Source organism: Orycteropus afer, unplaced genomic scaffold, assembly GCF_000298275.1.
Source record: "Orycteropus afer afer isolate SDZICR_OR568_19922 unplaced genomic scaffold, OryAfe1.0 scaffold00080, whole genome shotgun sequence".
Lineage (NCBI taxonomy): Eukaryota > Metazoa > Chordata > Mammalia > Tubulidentata > Orycteropodidae > Orycteropus > Orycteropus afer.
The window spans coordinates 7,143,869-7,159,108 of record NW_006921667.1 but is presented as its reverse complement, the minus strand read 5'-3'; the positions used below and the strand labels follow the sequence as shown (position 1 = coordinate 7,159,108).

Sequence of the window (15,240 nt, the reverse complement as noted above, 5' to 3'; positions counted from 1 at the left end):
TTCGGTCAATTTCAGACTGCAGAAGTTGATAAAAATCTTCAATTTCCTCATCTTTGGCTTTGGTGGTTGGTGCATAAATTTGAATAATAGTCATATTAACGGTTCTTCCTTGTAGGCGTATGGATATTATGCTATCACTGACAACATTGTACTTCAGGACAGATCTTGAACAAGATATATAGAAACAAGATATACAGAACCTTAATGTAAGGATTGGTCAGTTTTGCCATCTCACTAGGCTTAAAATGAGCCCTCTGAGAGACAGAGAGGGCCATCTCACTAGCATCAAGACAGAGGAGAGTCAGGAGTAGAGTGCATCCTTGGACCTGAGATCCCTGCACTGAGACAACAGCAAAGAGATGGCAGCAGCAGAACTGAAATACTAGCATGAGACATAGTGGCAGGTTGCTGGTCCCCCAGAGCAAGAAAGATGAGTGCCTTTTGGGCTGGAGGCTTGCTGGCAGAATGGGGTGCACCTATTGGCAGAGCTGAAAGAACTTTGCAACACTTGCCTAACGAGGGCAGAGGCCAGGCTCAGGTTGGGTATAGCCCTGACTAAAGGGAGAATGATTACATGCATATGGGTTAGGGCAACCTGGAGGAGGGGTTACAGTACTTCCAGGAGATGGTCTTGGTTGATAGGCCCTGGGTTGGCTTGGAGCCATTCCAGGTTGTGAGGCAGAGGCCACAGTATAATTAGCAGACTGAGAAGTTTGAGTAGTGTAAGTCTGCATAGGATAACTGCTTGCCTGGTGCTGCTGTGGAGGTTGAGAAGGCAGTTGTTGAGGCTGACCAGAAAAGGCAGGAGCTGGTGCCTGGGAAGTTGGTTGCTAACCGTATCCCTGGAACTGCTGAGGTTGCTGGGACTTAGTCTGCTGACTATAGCTTGCTGAACACTGAACACCATACTGTTAGGGAGGCTGTTGGCACATCTGACGTTCAATCTGACCTGCTTGTATCTGCATTAGTGTATATGGTGGCTGCTGTGGCTGAACTCCTGGTAGGTGAGTTGCTGAGGAACAGGAAGCAATGCTGTCGGTTATTCCTGAATGGTCTTCCGTGGGAGAGCTGGGTTGCCCTGAAACCTGATCACCTGTTAAGCCAAATGCTGACATGACATTTTTATTGATTTCATCTTGTTTTTTTAAGGGATCAAAAGCTGATATTCTTGCTGCTATAACTTAAGTAGACTGCTTTCCAGAAGAATCAGAAGTAGTAGGTTTTTCAATACTATTCATATTGTCATTTTCAGGAATATTGGTGGCAGGTTCTCCAGGTGGTTCCAAACTATCTGATCAGGGATTTGCTTTATTTGGAAGTTCTGTCAGTTCTTGACAAAGATATTTCACCTGACTTGATTCAAGGGGCCTTGGCTGATCACTAACAAATAATATCAGTTTCAGTATCCTATTACGTTGAATTGCAAAGGAAAGGCCAGAAGTATCAAAAATTGTTATAAGATATCCATCTTCATCTTTATACTTTATTGTAGCTTCATCATTACTCAGAACTGTTTGGAAGTAGGTCAGCAGACTGGAAAGTGGGAAGTGGGGTGAGTAAAGGGAGAAGACCAAAATAAGGAAGTGGAAACATCAGTAGGAAGAGAATTGAATGCCAGGATAAAGCTTGGCCATTATCCTAAGGGTCATGGGGAACTAGAATGGCCCCCTCTTTTTAAAATTTATTATGGAAAATTTCAAACATACCCAAAAGTAAAAAGAATACTTAGAATGAAACTTCTGTCCACCACTGAGTTTCAACAACCAGCCAGTTTTACCTCCCTCCACCACCCAAAAAACTGTAAATATCAGTATGTGTCTCTCTGAGGACTCTTTTTTTTTTTTTTTAAAGCATAAGCCCCAAACCCTAAACATATCTAAATAGATTATAGCGATTCTTTAGTATTGTCACCTATTCAGCTAGTATTTACATTTCTGCAATGGTCTCATGAATGAATGCATTTCATTTATTCAATTCAGATCAACCAGGATTCAGGTCCTTGCCTTGCATTTAGCTGATGTGTCTCTTATGTCTCATTTAGTCTATTGGCTCCCCTTCTCTCTTTTTCTACCCCCCCCCCACGCCCCGTTCTGGTTACCGAGTGCCGCTCTGACAAGAATATACCACAAATGAGAATGGCTTTAACAAACAGGAGTTTATTCTTACAATTTTTGGAGGCTAGAAGTCCGAGTTCAAAGTGCCAGGCTCTAGGGACTGGGTGAAAGCCCTCAATCTTGGGCTTCAGCTCTGCCTCCTGCTCCAAGCCCACTGAAGCTAGAGGTTTTCTTCACTCAGACAGCTGCTGGCTGCTGAGACTGACAAGCCCAAGGTTGACAAGTAAAAAGGCACAGTCCCGATATTACCAAACATCAGGCCATTGATTCAAGTCCACTGAAAATCCCAAGATCCCCAGAGGATGGGAGGCTGCTGAACAATGACTTGGCTACGTGTAGGGTTCAAGCGTGCCATAAACTAGAGATCATTCCCAAAGCTGTTTCTTATATACAGGAAGCAGACCACATACCCAAAGCAGCTACTCAGCTACTTTATGAAAAAATATCAGCCATGGTTTGGGTGCAAGGGACATGCTCGCCTTGGTTTGGGCACAAGAAATCTGAGACCAGGTTCAAGAGAGGCTTCAGGTAATTATAGTTGAATACTTGAATTGGGTTCAAGGGAAATCGAAGTGGGTTTGAGAGAGGTCTCCAGTAATTTTAAGATGGGTCACCTTTATCAAAACAGCTTAGAATTGTGTAGCTACTTTTGTATGTATATATTATCTTGTTTTGTGTTATGCTGTTTTAAGAGCATTATGCTGTTGTTGATTGTGATAAAATGGAAAATCATAAGGTGGAATAGAGGCATAGATCCTATAAGCTTATTTGAACTGGTTTCCAGACCAGTGGGGTTTTTTTGTTTGTTTGTTTGTTTGTTTTGTGACATGAGGTTGCTCATCAGGTTTCTCTAAGCCTCAGTTCCAAGAGGCTTGTGATTTGGGCTTTAAGAAGCTACTGTGAGAAACTTTGATACAAATTGGTTCATTTGAAAAATGCACTGAAAAAAAGAGTGGAATATTTGATTGGTATGAGGCCTAAAAAGAAAATTAACCTAAATTTCCTTCTCTAAAAAATTCTTTAAAATGCACAGAATATAGGGTTATGAAAATAGAATAGTTTCTTTCAAAAAGCTTTATTCTAATTGGCTTAATGATAAATAAGTGCTTATATAAATTCTTCTTTAAGAATTGATGCATTTGAATTCTGCTGTTAGGGAAGAATTTTGAAATAAACCATGGACTGCCAGAAGAATAAAAAAACTGTCTTGGAAGAAATATAGCCAGAATGATTCTTGGAAGCAAGGATGGTAACACTTTGTCTCACATATTTGGGATATGTTATCAGGAGAGACCAGTTCCTGGAGAAGGACATATGTGTGGTAGAGGTTCAGCAAAAAAGAGGAAAATCATCAGTGAGATAGACTGCCACAGGAGCTGCAAAAAGGGGCTCAAACATACCAGTGACTGTGTGCAGGGACAGATTACCTAATAAGCAAGGTAAAGAGGTGCTAGGACATCAACAAAATAGGGCTACCAATTGTCCTGTACAGCAATGAGCCATAGATGCCAAGAAGACAGGACACAGGAAAAGTGATCACTGAAGTTGAAGGGAACTGGTAGGGCACTAAATGAAACTGATTGCAGCTTTAGAATGTGTTGACCAGAAATAAAGCTCATGCACAGTCATGAGGACATCCACCTTAAAATGCTGGGTTGTATAAAGAAGCAAAGACAGCGATGCTTAGAGAGAGAGAGAGGGAGAGAGAGAGATTTATCTAAAGTAAATGGAGCTTGTGATTCCCAGTTCAAATTGCCTTACCCTTCAATAAAACTCTAGTTTTAATTTCAGCCAGACTCTGCCATTTTTGCTCTACAACAATGGTAGCATGCTAGAGATGAAAGATCTATCTAAAAAAAAAAAAAAAGTAGTGATTTGTCATAATGTTTGTTTTCTGATCATTAAGCTTTCTTTTATGACATCTTCTCATTTGTTCATTTATAATTATAGCATTTATTATGAAACAAGCATAAAAATGGAAGAATAAGCTGTTTAAGGCAAAACTGGTGAATGTCAATTTTTCATTGTGGTAGATCAACAGAATCTCACATTGATTAAAAACAGCTAAGTTCACTGACTCATTTTCTTTGCTGTAGAATATTCTTTTTATAGAAGGTGTGCTATATAGCAAAAATCTTAGTACTCTGAATCCACTAAAAATTTATAATCCAGATCATTCCATTATACTAAAATGACATCTACACCATTTTTGCATCCAATCACAAATACTTTAATTGCATTTAAAAAGAAGTTATATCATGGATAGCTAAGACACACACATATATGTACAAAAAAAAAAAAAAAAATCCTAACTGCCATCAACTTGATTCAACTCAGAGACCCTTCCTTGGGTTTCTGCGGTGGTATCTTTATGGAAGTAGATTGCCCAATCTTCCTTCTGAGGAGTGGCTCTGAGGAGGTGGGTTTGAACCACCAGCCTTCTGGTTAGTGGTCAAATGCCTTAGGCACTACAGCACTATGCCACCATACATATACAGGTGTGTGTGTGTATATCCCATTTAAATGCATGAGTAAGCAGAGGAGAGTGTACAACAGATTACCAGTGCTTCAGGCCCTTATATGCTTAATCTGGCCCTGTGAGGATGGTGCAGGTCTGGGCAGTGTTTCCTTCTGTTGTACGTAGGGTCATTGCTAGTCTGAATCTACTCGATGGCACCTAACAATGACAGCAATAAATTTAATAGTCCAAATATTCCCAGGAATTAATTAAAATGAATTCCTTCTGATTTAAAAGCCGCTCCCAAGCAAATTATATGAGATTAAGTATATGAAATGTGTTTTGTTGAGGGAAAAGATAATAACACTGTCCTCAAGTGAAAGACATTGTTGCTCTAGAATGAGTAAGAGAAAAGCACAAAAGGAAATTTGAGGTGGAAATGGAAGGATAGGCGAAGGTTAAAAGAAGGTGAAATGAGAAAGTAAAACTACTTACCAAGAGAATAAACTGAAAAAGCCAAACTCACACCTGTTGAGTTGATTCTGACTCATAGCAACCCTTCCTTGAGTTTCTGAGGTGCTATCTCTGTGGAAGTAGATTGCTTCCTCCTGAGGACCAAGAGAATAGTAAAAAAAGAGAGAGAGAGAGAGAGAGAGAGAAAAGCAAAGAAATTGGTTCTTGAAAATTGAGCAGTTAAGCTATCTTTTGTCTTTCAAAACATTTAAACTAACATAAACATGTAAATGAATTGAGATTGCACAAATTCTTCCTCACAATGAGTTAAGAGGGACTGAATCAGGCCTCCAAGGCCCCTTCCCTCTGAGACCTGACCTGCCTGTGTAACCCCAGGGGAGCTTTTGAAGAAAGGACCTTTCCCAACCAAATGAAAATCTTTAAAGAGACAAAAAATAGAATAAATAATGTGAAAATATGCGGTATAGTAAATTACTTAGTGTGGCTTTTCTACCCATAAATCTTTGTAAACTCTAGGTGGAATTTGCCAAGAGAAACTGAGGAGCTCCTGATTGCTAAAGTTGTCCACCTGGGGTATTACCGTTGGGAGTGGCACAAACCAATGTTCTGGGAGGTTCCAACTCTCTCTCAGCTGCTTAGAATTCTGATGTTATGATTGGTTGGTTTGGCCACTCTGCCGGGCTCAAAAGGAGGGCCCCTGGAGGCAGAACTCTCTTTCTCTGACTGCTAGTTGAGGAAGATGTGCTGCTTAAAGAGGTGCGCACTGCTGGGAAAGAGACGCAAGAGACACATTTTGCTGAGTGAGACACCGAGGGATACCCACTGCAGCTAGTTACTGAACCCAGGAGAGAGGTGGTAGGTGCTTTGAGAGGAAGGTTGGTGAAAGGGCTAGAGGGAGGCAGCATGTCTGGCCTTGCAGGAATAGGCCTTGGGCTATTGATAGTGATTCTGTCTTCCTCTTGTGGGGTTAGAGGAGGTCAGAACATGTGGCCTCCTTGCCTTTTTTGCAACATTGGTGTGAGATTTAAAATAAGAAAAATACTGTCTTAATACACTTTTCATAGAGTGGATTCCCAATATAAAAGAACCATAAACAAGCACTCAATCATAGTGAAATTTTAAACCAAAAGATAAAAATCACAATGAAAGAATCCACCCACTTCAGCTTTCTCTGTGCAGCAGAACGAAATTACTTTTCTTAAAAGTTTTTAAACGATTATAATATGAGGAGGAACTGGTAAAAAAACAAGGCTCCAGGAATTGATGGAATACCCTTTGAGATGTTTCAACAAACAGATGCAGCACTGAAGGTGCTTACTCATTTATACCAAGAAATATGGAAGACAGCTACCTGGCCAACTGTCTGGAAGAGATTCATATTTGTACCCATTCCAAAGAAAGATGATCCAACAGAATGGAAATTATGTAACAGTATCATTAATATCACATGCAAGTAAAATTTTGGTGAAGATAATTACAAAATGGTTGCAGCAAATGTAGAGTCAGCAAAACACCACATAACATGGATGAACTTGGAGGACATTATGCTGAGTGAAATAAGTCAATCACAGAAGGACAAATATAGTATTAGTTCGTTGTTGTGGAGGGTCAAGGAAAGGTTTATATATGGAGGGAAACTTTGTTGGTTGCCAGGGGTGGGAGGGGAAGGGAGGGAACACTGTAAAAAAAAATGCCTCGATCCGTGTCACTTTAGTTTTGTGTACTTCACTGTACATAAATTATATTCCTATAAAATGCATTATAAATAAATAAATAACAAAAAATAAATAAAATGCATTTTATTGAAATATAATTTATGTACAGTTGCCCACCCCCGGCAACCAACAGAGAAAGTTTCCCTCCATATATATACCTTTTCTTGACCCTCCACAACAACGAACTAATAATGAACTAATACTATATTTGTCCTTCTGTGATTGACTTATTTCACTCAGCATAACGTCCTCCAAGTTCATGCATATTATGCGGTATTTTGCAGATCCTACATTATTCTTTAGTGCGGCATAGCATTCCAGTATGTGTGTGTACCATAGTTTGGTCATCCACTCTTCTGCTGATGGGCACGTAGGTTGTTTCCATCTTTTTGCTATTGTAAATTGTGCTGTGATGAACATGAGTGTGCATGTATCTGTTCCTATCCTGGCTCACCTCTCTAGGATATATTACCTAGTAATGGGATTGCTGGGTCAAATGGTATCTCCAATTCCAACTTTCTGAGGAATCACCATATTGCTTTCCACAGTGGTTGTGTCACTTCACAGTCACACAAGCAGTGTATGGGAGTCCCAATCTCTCCACATCCCCACCAGCATTTGTTATTTTCTGTCTCATTGAACCTTGCCATCAGTGCTGGGGTGAGATGGTATCTCATTGTTGTTCGATTTGCATCTCTCTGATGGCCAATGATTGTGAGTATCTTTTCATGTATTAGCTGACCACCTGAATATCCTCCTTGGTGAAGTGTCTATTCATATCTTCTGCCCATTTTGGATTGTTAATTCCTTTTGTATTGAGGCATTGGAGTTTTCCATTGATCTTAGAGATAAGTCCCTTGCCAGATATGTAATTATCAGCAAATATGAATTTGTTGCTTTCATTTTTGTCATGTGCTTTTTCATTGTGTTGATTTCTTTGTTCCATATAATTTTTTATGCAGAGCTCATTTTGTTTATGAATCATGTTATCACTTCCTTTATTGCTATTGTTTTAGTATTTGCTGAATATTTATGCTGGTCCTCTTTTTTATTTTGATGTGAAGGTCTATCATTTTCCTTTGAGGTTACCCTGTAATTTATAGTTTTCTTCCCAAGTATAGAATAGTCCATTCTATCTTGTAGTTGTCTTGACTTCCCTACCATCTAGAAGTTCTGTAACAACACAGATTTTTTTTCCTTCTTTTTGGTTTGTAGTTGTCATTTGTCAGTTGGTGTCTTTGATTCCCTGTAGACAATCTTGTAGGCTTATTTACTTTGGATACTTCCATAGCTGGGTTGGTTTCTGGGTTATATCATCATGCATGTTAATGGTCATTTGTTGTTGGCTGTTGTTGTTTCTCTGTTCAAAGGGCTCACTTTAGCATCTCTGTAAGGTTGGTCTGGTCTTAACAAATTCCCTTAATCTCTGCTTATCTGGAAATGTCCTAATTTTACCATCATATTTGAAGGACAATTTTGCTGGGTACATAATTCTTGGTTGGAAATTTTTCTCTTTCAGGGTTTTATATATACCATCCCACTGTCTTTTTGTCTGCATGGTTTCTTTTGAGAAAACCAAGCTCAGTCTTATTGGTTGCCCCTTGTAGGTAACTTTTCGTTTTTCTTGTGCTGCTCTCATGATTCTTTCTTTGTCTTTCGTTTTGGTGAGTTTGATGATGATAAGTCTTAGTGTTTTTCTTTTGGGGTCTATCTTGTTTGGGGTTCGTTGGGCTTCCTGAATGGATATATTCTCATCTTTCATCATATCAGGGAAGTTCTCCTCCAACAAATCTTGGACAATTTTCTTAGTAGTATTATTTTTCTCTTTCTGTTCTAGAATTCCAATGACACATAGGTTATTCCTTTTGATGGTTTCCCACATGAACCTTAGGCTTTCTTCATTTTGTTTTTATATCTTTTCTGCTTATCTAGAAATGTCCAAAGAAGTATTCAGGTATTTGTCTTCAATCTCATTAATTCTGTTTTCCATTGCATCAATTCTACTCCTTTGCCCTTTCAATGTGTTATCTATTTCTGACAATTTAATATTAATCTTCTGGACTTCTGTCTGTAGATTTAGAATCATTTATAATTTTTCATTTATTTTATCATTTTGTTCTTGTATTTTCTTCCAAAATTCTTCTAGGGTTTGGTCTGTGTTTTCCTTGGTTTTGTCTCTCAATCCTTTGAAGGTACCTAAATATAATTCTTTTGAATTCCTTATCAAGGAGTTCCAATGCTGCATCTTCCTGAAGGATGTGTTCTGGTTCTGTATCTTGGTCCCTTGTTTCTCCTCCTTTATCTGGCTTCTCGGAAGGAAGATGGGGCAATCTACTTCCATAGTGATACTGCCTCGGAAACCCAAGGAGGGGTCGCTATGAGTCAGTTCCGACTCAACGGCACATAACAACAACAACAACAACATCTGGCTTCTTTGTGTGGATTGTGATGCTCTGTTGTCTCTTTGGCATTGTGAAGTTTTTGTGTTTATATTTAATTGGTGATTATATGTTGGAATGACTTGCCCACTATTGTTGTTGTCTTTGTTTTGTTTATGTGTTATCTATACAGGCAGGGAACTGTGCTGTGCTCCTCTATTCACTAGTTGGCAGCACTTATACACTCACCCCTTGTCTCCTTTCCTGTTGTCAACCTCTTGTATGTCCTTGCCAACTCTGGCAAATAGAGCCTGTTCTTAGGTTCCTGGAATCCAAATGAGAATGCTATCACTTTAAAGCCCAAAATAGTTGCCACTTGTAAACATTCAAAATGGCTGCACCCTTTGGTCGCTTTAAATATCCAAAATGGCCACCACTTGTAAAGATTCAAAATGGCTGTGCCCTCAGTCACTTTAAATATCCAAAATGGCCACCACTTGTAAACATTCAAAATGGCTGCATCCTTGGTCACTTTAAATATCTAAACTGGCTACCATGTGTAAGCAATCAAAATGGTCGTGTCCTCCCGACAGCAGAAAGTCCACAGCTCAGGTTGTCTCCATCTTTGCTGTTTCCCTTCCTAGTCATAGGCCACTAGAGCAGTTGTCCCTGCAGTCCTTGGGGACCAGGACTGATCTTTAGGTCAATTCTCAGGTCCCAACACCACTTGGAAATATTCAGTCTCTTGGTCTTGTCAGAGTAGCTGACAATCTGCAGCTCCGACCATCTCTGTATTCACTGTTTTCATTCAGGTTTTCCACTAGTTGGTGCCTAATCCACTTCTGTATAGTTCCTTTCAAAGCTCGGGGTTCCAGTATTATCTTCTGTATCTCTGTCAATTGGTTTTTCTTTTCTTTGTTGAAGAGAGTCTGTGTCACTTGTCTGCCTATTCCTCCATCTTACCGGAAGTCCAAGAAAATGCATTTTTAAAAGACATATTATTATTCTGTAAGTATTTTATAGTAAAATTAGAAGGAAACTTAGCTTTGTAAAATGCAATTTCAAAAATAAAATTAGAAATTTTCAAAAACAAAAACAAAAAAATGGGTGCAGCAGTATATTGACATGGAACTTCCAGAAATGTGAACTGAATTCAGAAGAGGACATGGAACAAGCGATGTCATTGCTAATGTCAGATGGATCTTGGCTGAAAGCAAATAATAACAGAAAGATGTTTATCTGTGTTTCATTGACTATGCAAAAGCACTCAACTAAGTGGATCATAACAAATTATGCATAGCATTGCAAAGAATGGGAGTTCTGGAATTTTAATTATGCTCATGAGGAACATGTACGTAGACCAAGAGGCATCATTCAAACAGAACAAGGGGATAGTGCATGGTTTAAAATCAGGAAGGGAGTGTGTTGGGTTTTTATCATTTCATCATATTTATTCAATCTGTATGCTGAGCAAATAATCCAAGAAGCTGGACTATATGAAGAAGAACATGGCATCGGGATTATGATATGCAGATGACACAACCTTGCTTGCTGAAAGTGAAGATGACTTAAAGCACTTACCGATGAAGATCAAAGACTAGTCTTCAGTATGGATAACATCTCAACTTAAAGAAAACAAAAATCCTCCCTACTGGATCAATAAGCAACATCACAATAAATGAGAAAAGATTGATGTTGTCAGGTATTTCATTTTACTTGGATCTATAATCAACACTCATGGAAGCAGCAGTCAAAAAATCAGATGCCAGGTAAATAGATGTGTCGTAGTAGTTGTTGTTAGGTACCATTAAGTCAGTTCTGACTCATAGTGACCCTAAGTGCAACAGAAAGAAACACTGCCTGGTCCTACGCCATCCTCACAATCCTTGCTATACCTGAGCCCATTGTCTCAGCCATTGTGTCAATCCATCTTTTTAAGAGTCTTCCCCTTTTTTGCTGGCCCTCCACTTTACCAAGCATTATTTCCTTCTCCAGGGACTGGTCCCTTCTGACAACATGACCAAAGTAGGTGAGACAAAGTCTGGCCATTCTCGCTTCCAAGGATCATTCTGGCTGCACTTCCTCCAGGACAGATTTGTTTGTTCTTTTGGCAGTCCATGGTACTTTCAGTATTCTTCACCAAAACCGCAACTCAAGAGCATCAACTGTTTTTCAGTCTTCCTTATTCACTGTCTAGCTTTCACATGCATATGAAGTGATTGAAAATATCATGGCTTGGGTTAGATGCAACACAGTCTTCAAAGAGACATCTTTGCTCTTCAGCACTTTAAAGAGATCTTTTGCTGCAGATTTGCCCAGTGCGATACAATGTCTGATTTCTTTCTTTTTTTTCTTGTTTATTATGGGGCTGAAAGCCAGCCCCTGGGACTGAGTTTTATTCCAGGCCCAAAATGTATCTTGTTTGCTGCTTTCATTGATGATGATTATGGATCCAAGTAATATGAAATCTTTGACAACTTCAATCTCTTCTCCATTTATCATGATGCTGCTTATTGGTCCATTTGTGAAGATTTTCATTTTCTTTATGTTCAGGTATAACTCATACTGAACATTGTAGTCCTTAATCTTGATCAGTATGTACTTCAAGTGTTCTTTGCATGCAAAGTGAAGTTATGTCATCTGCATATTTCATGTTGTTAATGATGAATCTTCCCTCAATCCTGATGTCACAATCTTCTTAATATAGTACAGGTTTTCTGATTATTTACTCAGCATATGGATTGAATAAATATGGTGAAAGGATACAACCCTGACACTCCTTTCCTGATTTTAAACCGTGATGTATCCCTTTATTCTGTTAGAACGACAGCCTCCTAGTCTTTGTACTGGTTCCTCATGAGCACAACTAAGTGTTCTGGAATTCCCATTCTTTGTAATGTTATCCATAATTTGTTATGATCCACACAATTGAATGCTTTTGCATAGTCAATAAAACACAAATAAACATCTTTCTGGTACTCTTTTCTTTCAGCCAAGATTCATCTGACATCAGCAATGACATCCTTTGTTCCATGTTCTTTTCTGAATCTAACTTGCATTTCTGGAAGCTCTGTGTCAATATACTGCTGCAACCATTTTTGAATTATCTTCAAGATTTTTCTTACATTTGATATTAATGATATTGTTCAATAATTTCCATGTTCTGTGGGATCACCTTTCTTTGGAATGGGTTGACCAGGTAGCTGTCTTCCAAGTTTCTTGACATAGATGAGTAAGTGCCTCCTGCACAGCATCCACTTGTTGAAACATTTCTATTGGTACTCCATCAATACCTGGAGCCTTGCTTTTTTTTTTTTTTCCCAATTCCTTCAGTGAAGCTTCTATATGGGTAGATAAGATGCCTAGATCAGGTATGGCTAGACAAAAGGGAATATACCTATGGCCATATATAAGGCTGGCAGACAAAGTTTCTGGGTATGTGTTTGTATGCAGTGTAACAATGTCCATATAACTAGAATTAACAGGGGGTAAAGTTATAATAACTTCTTAGCCACAATCAGCCACCCTGATAGAATGAGTTGTTGGATCTCTGGGCTTGGGACCATGGTTGAGGGGACCTCAAGCTCAATTGGTATAGCATACTATGCAAAAACGTTGTTCTACTGTTGTGGGTTCAGAAGAAATTGATGACCACTATAATGTCCAGATTTGGAAGAGTCTTTATTCAGCTATAGCTGGGCTGCAGGAAACTAAAGCGTTGTCCTCAATTGCAGCCCTGAGCCTGATTTTTGGCAGGTTTATATAGCTTAGGACTGCAAGCAGGCAAGCAAGCATGTTACAGAAGCAAGATAAATTGTCAAGTTATTGTTTAGGGAAGATTAATGGTCAGCTTACTATTTTAAGGAAGATTGGTGGTCAGTTTATTATCAGAATGGAAACACACAGTCTGGAGTGAGGGTCCTCAATTCTGATAATTTCTGTTGGTAGGATGTGGGCCCCTAACTCCAGGAATTACTATTAACAGGGCTCTCAGGGAAAGGAAGAGGTGAGTGGGTTCTCAGGGGTGTTTGGTTCAGATAGCTAGCTACTGGGCTGTCTGAGAAGGATAGAGAGAAGTAGAAATGCTGTTATGCTGGAGTGCTTGTGAAATGGACTTTGCTGCAAAATGGAGTTTTAACAAGTCATTACAAAATAGAATCATCTACTTCACTACATCCTACTTTGATGAGTAGCTACTAGGATCTTAAAAGCTTGCAAGTGGTTATCTAGATCCAACCATGAATCTCTCCTTATCCAGAACAAAGAAGAATGAAGAAGATCAAAGATGCATGGAAACAATTAGTCCAGGGGACTAGTGGACCATGCAAACCTCAGCCTATATGACCATGAGAACAGAAGAACTAGATGGTGCCTGGCTACCACTGTCAACCACTCAGAAAGGGATCATATAGGAGATCCTAGATAAAGTAGGAGAACAATGTGGAACAAAACTCAAAATCATAAAAAAGACCAGGCTTACTGGTCTGATAGAGACTGGTGAGACTCCCAGTTACCCTTCAGGTCTGGAATTGAACTCCCTCTTGTAACTTCCAGCCAAACAATAGACAGGTGTATAGAGTGAACATTTACATCAGGCAGACACATTCCTTAGAATGATCAATCATGAAAGAACAGAAGGCAATATATGCACAGGGAGACAGCTCTGGAGCAGGAATGCATAGGAAAGAAAGACACAGGAAAGAGGTAACTGCAGGGAGGATGTGGGAAAAGAGCTATTACATTGTAGGGAATTGCGGTTAATGTCATGAAACAAAATGTGTATGAACTGCTCTATGGAAAATGAATTTAATCTGTAAACTTACACCCAAATCACAATAAAAATTAAAAGGGAAAAAGGAAGGAAATCAAATGCTGTATTGCACTGGGCAAATCTGCTGCAAAAGATCTCTTTAAAGCATTAAAGAGCAATTATGTCACTTTGAAGACTAAGGTGTGCCTAGCCCAAGTCTTGGTATTTTCGATCACCTCACATGCACGTGAAAGCTGGACAGTGAATACAAAAGACCAAAGAAGAGTTGATGCCTTTGACTTACAGTGTTGATGAATACTGAAAATATCATGGACTGCCAGAAGAATGAACAGATCTGCCCTTGAGGAAGCGTAGATGGAATGTTCTTTGGGTGCAAGAATGGCCAGACCTCATCTCACCTATTTCACTCATGTTGTCAGAAGGGACCATTCCCTGGAGAAGGACATTATGCTTGGTAAAGTAGAAGGTCAGTGAAAATGGGGAAGACTCTCAACAAGATGGGTTGACATAGTGACTACAACAGCAGGGTCAAGCATAGCAAGGATTATGAGGATGGTGCAAGACCAGGCAGTGTTTCATTCTGTTTTTTACCTAGAGTCACCATGAGTTGGAGCTGACTCAATGGCACCTAACAACAACAACATATGAGAAATATATAACAAAGCAAGGAATATTGGAGATCCTTTCAAGATTTTTTTTTCTGTGATCAAGATTCTTGTTTATATGCAACTGAAAATTTAATAGAGTAATTACAAGAATTTTTAACAAATTGTAAAGTTCAATTTTAATCAGAGTCTGAATAAATTCCCTGCATCTGAGACTTTAGTAAATTCATAAATTTTATTAAAATCTATTTTTTCTGTTAAATTGAGTCAATCCTGCCAAAGAATTGCTGTATACATTTTAGGAAACTGGGTTTCCCATATGTTTATGTTACATAATATTTTATAAGCTTGGGTTTTAAGCTGGGTATAATTTTTCTGTTTTACTTTGTTCTAAAACCTTGCTGTAATTTCTGTTTTTTGTATCAAGTTGAAGGCCATGGCTGATATTTTTTCATAAAGCAATCTAAAGATTTCAGTTCTTTTTCCTTCTGTGGAAAACCACTTCTTTTTTTTCACTATAGTTTTATTAGGCTCCTATTCTTCTTCTTATTATTATTAATTGTGATTTGGGTGAAGATTTACAGAGCAAATTCACTTTCCATACAGCAGTTCACATATACTTTGTCGCATGTCATTGACCACAGTTTACCACAATGCAACAGCTCCCCTCCCACTTCCTCCCTATAGTTTCCTCTTCCCAGTGTCCATCCCTCCATACTCTCCTG

At 39.0% G+C, this 15,240-nt stretch overlaps 1 pseudogene; it reads right to left on the bottom strand.

Annotated features, from left to right (window-relative positions):
- Positions 1–512: 512 nt before the first annotated feature.
- Positions 513–15,240, bottom strand: part of LOC103197575 — a 59,041-nt pseudogene continuing 44,313 nt past the window's right edge.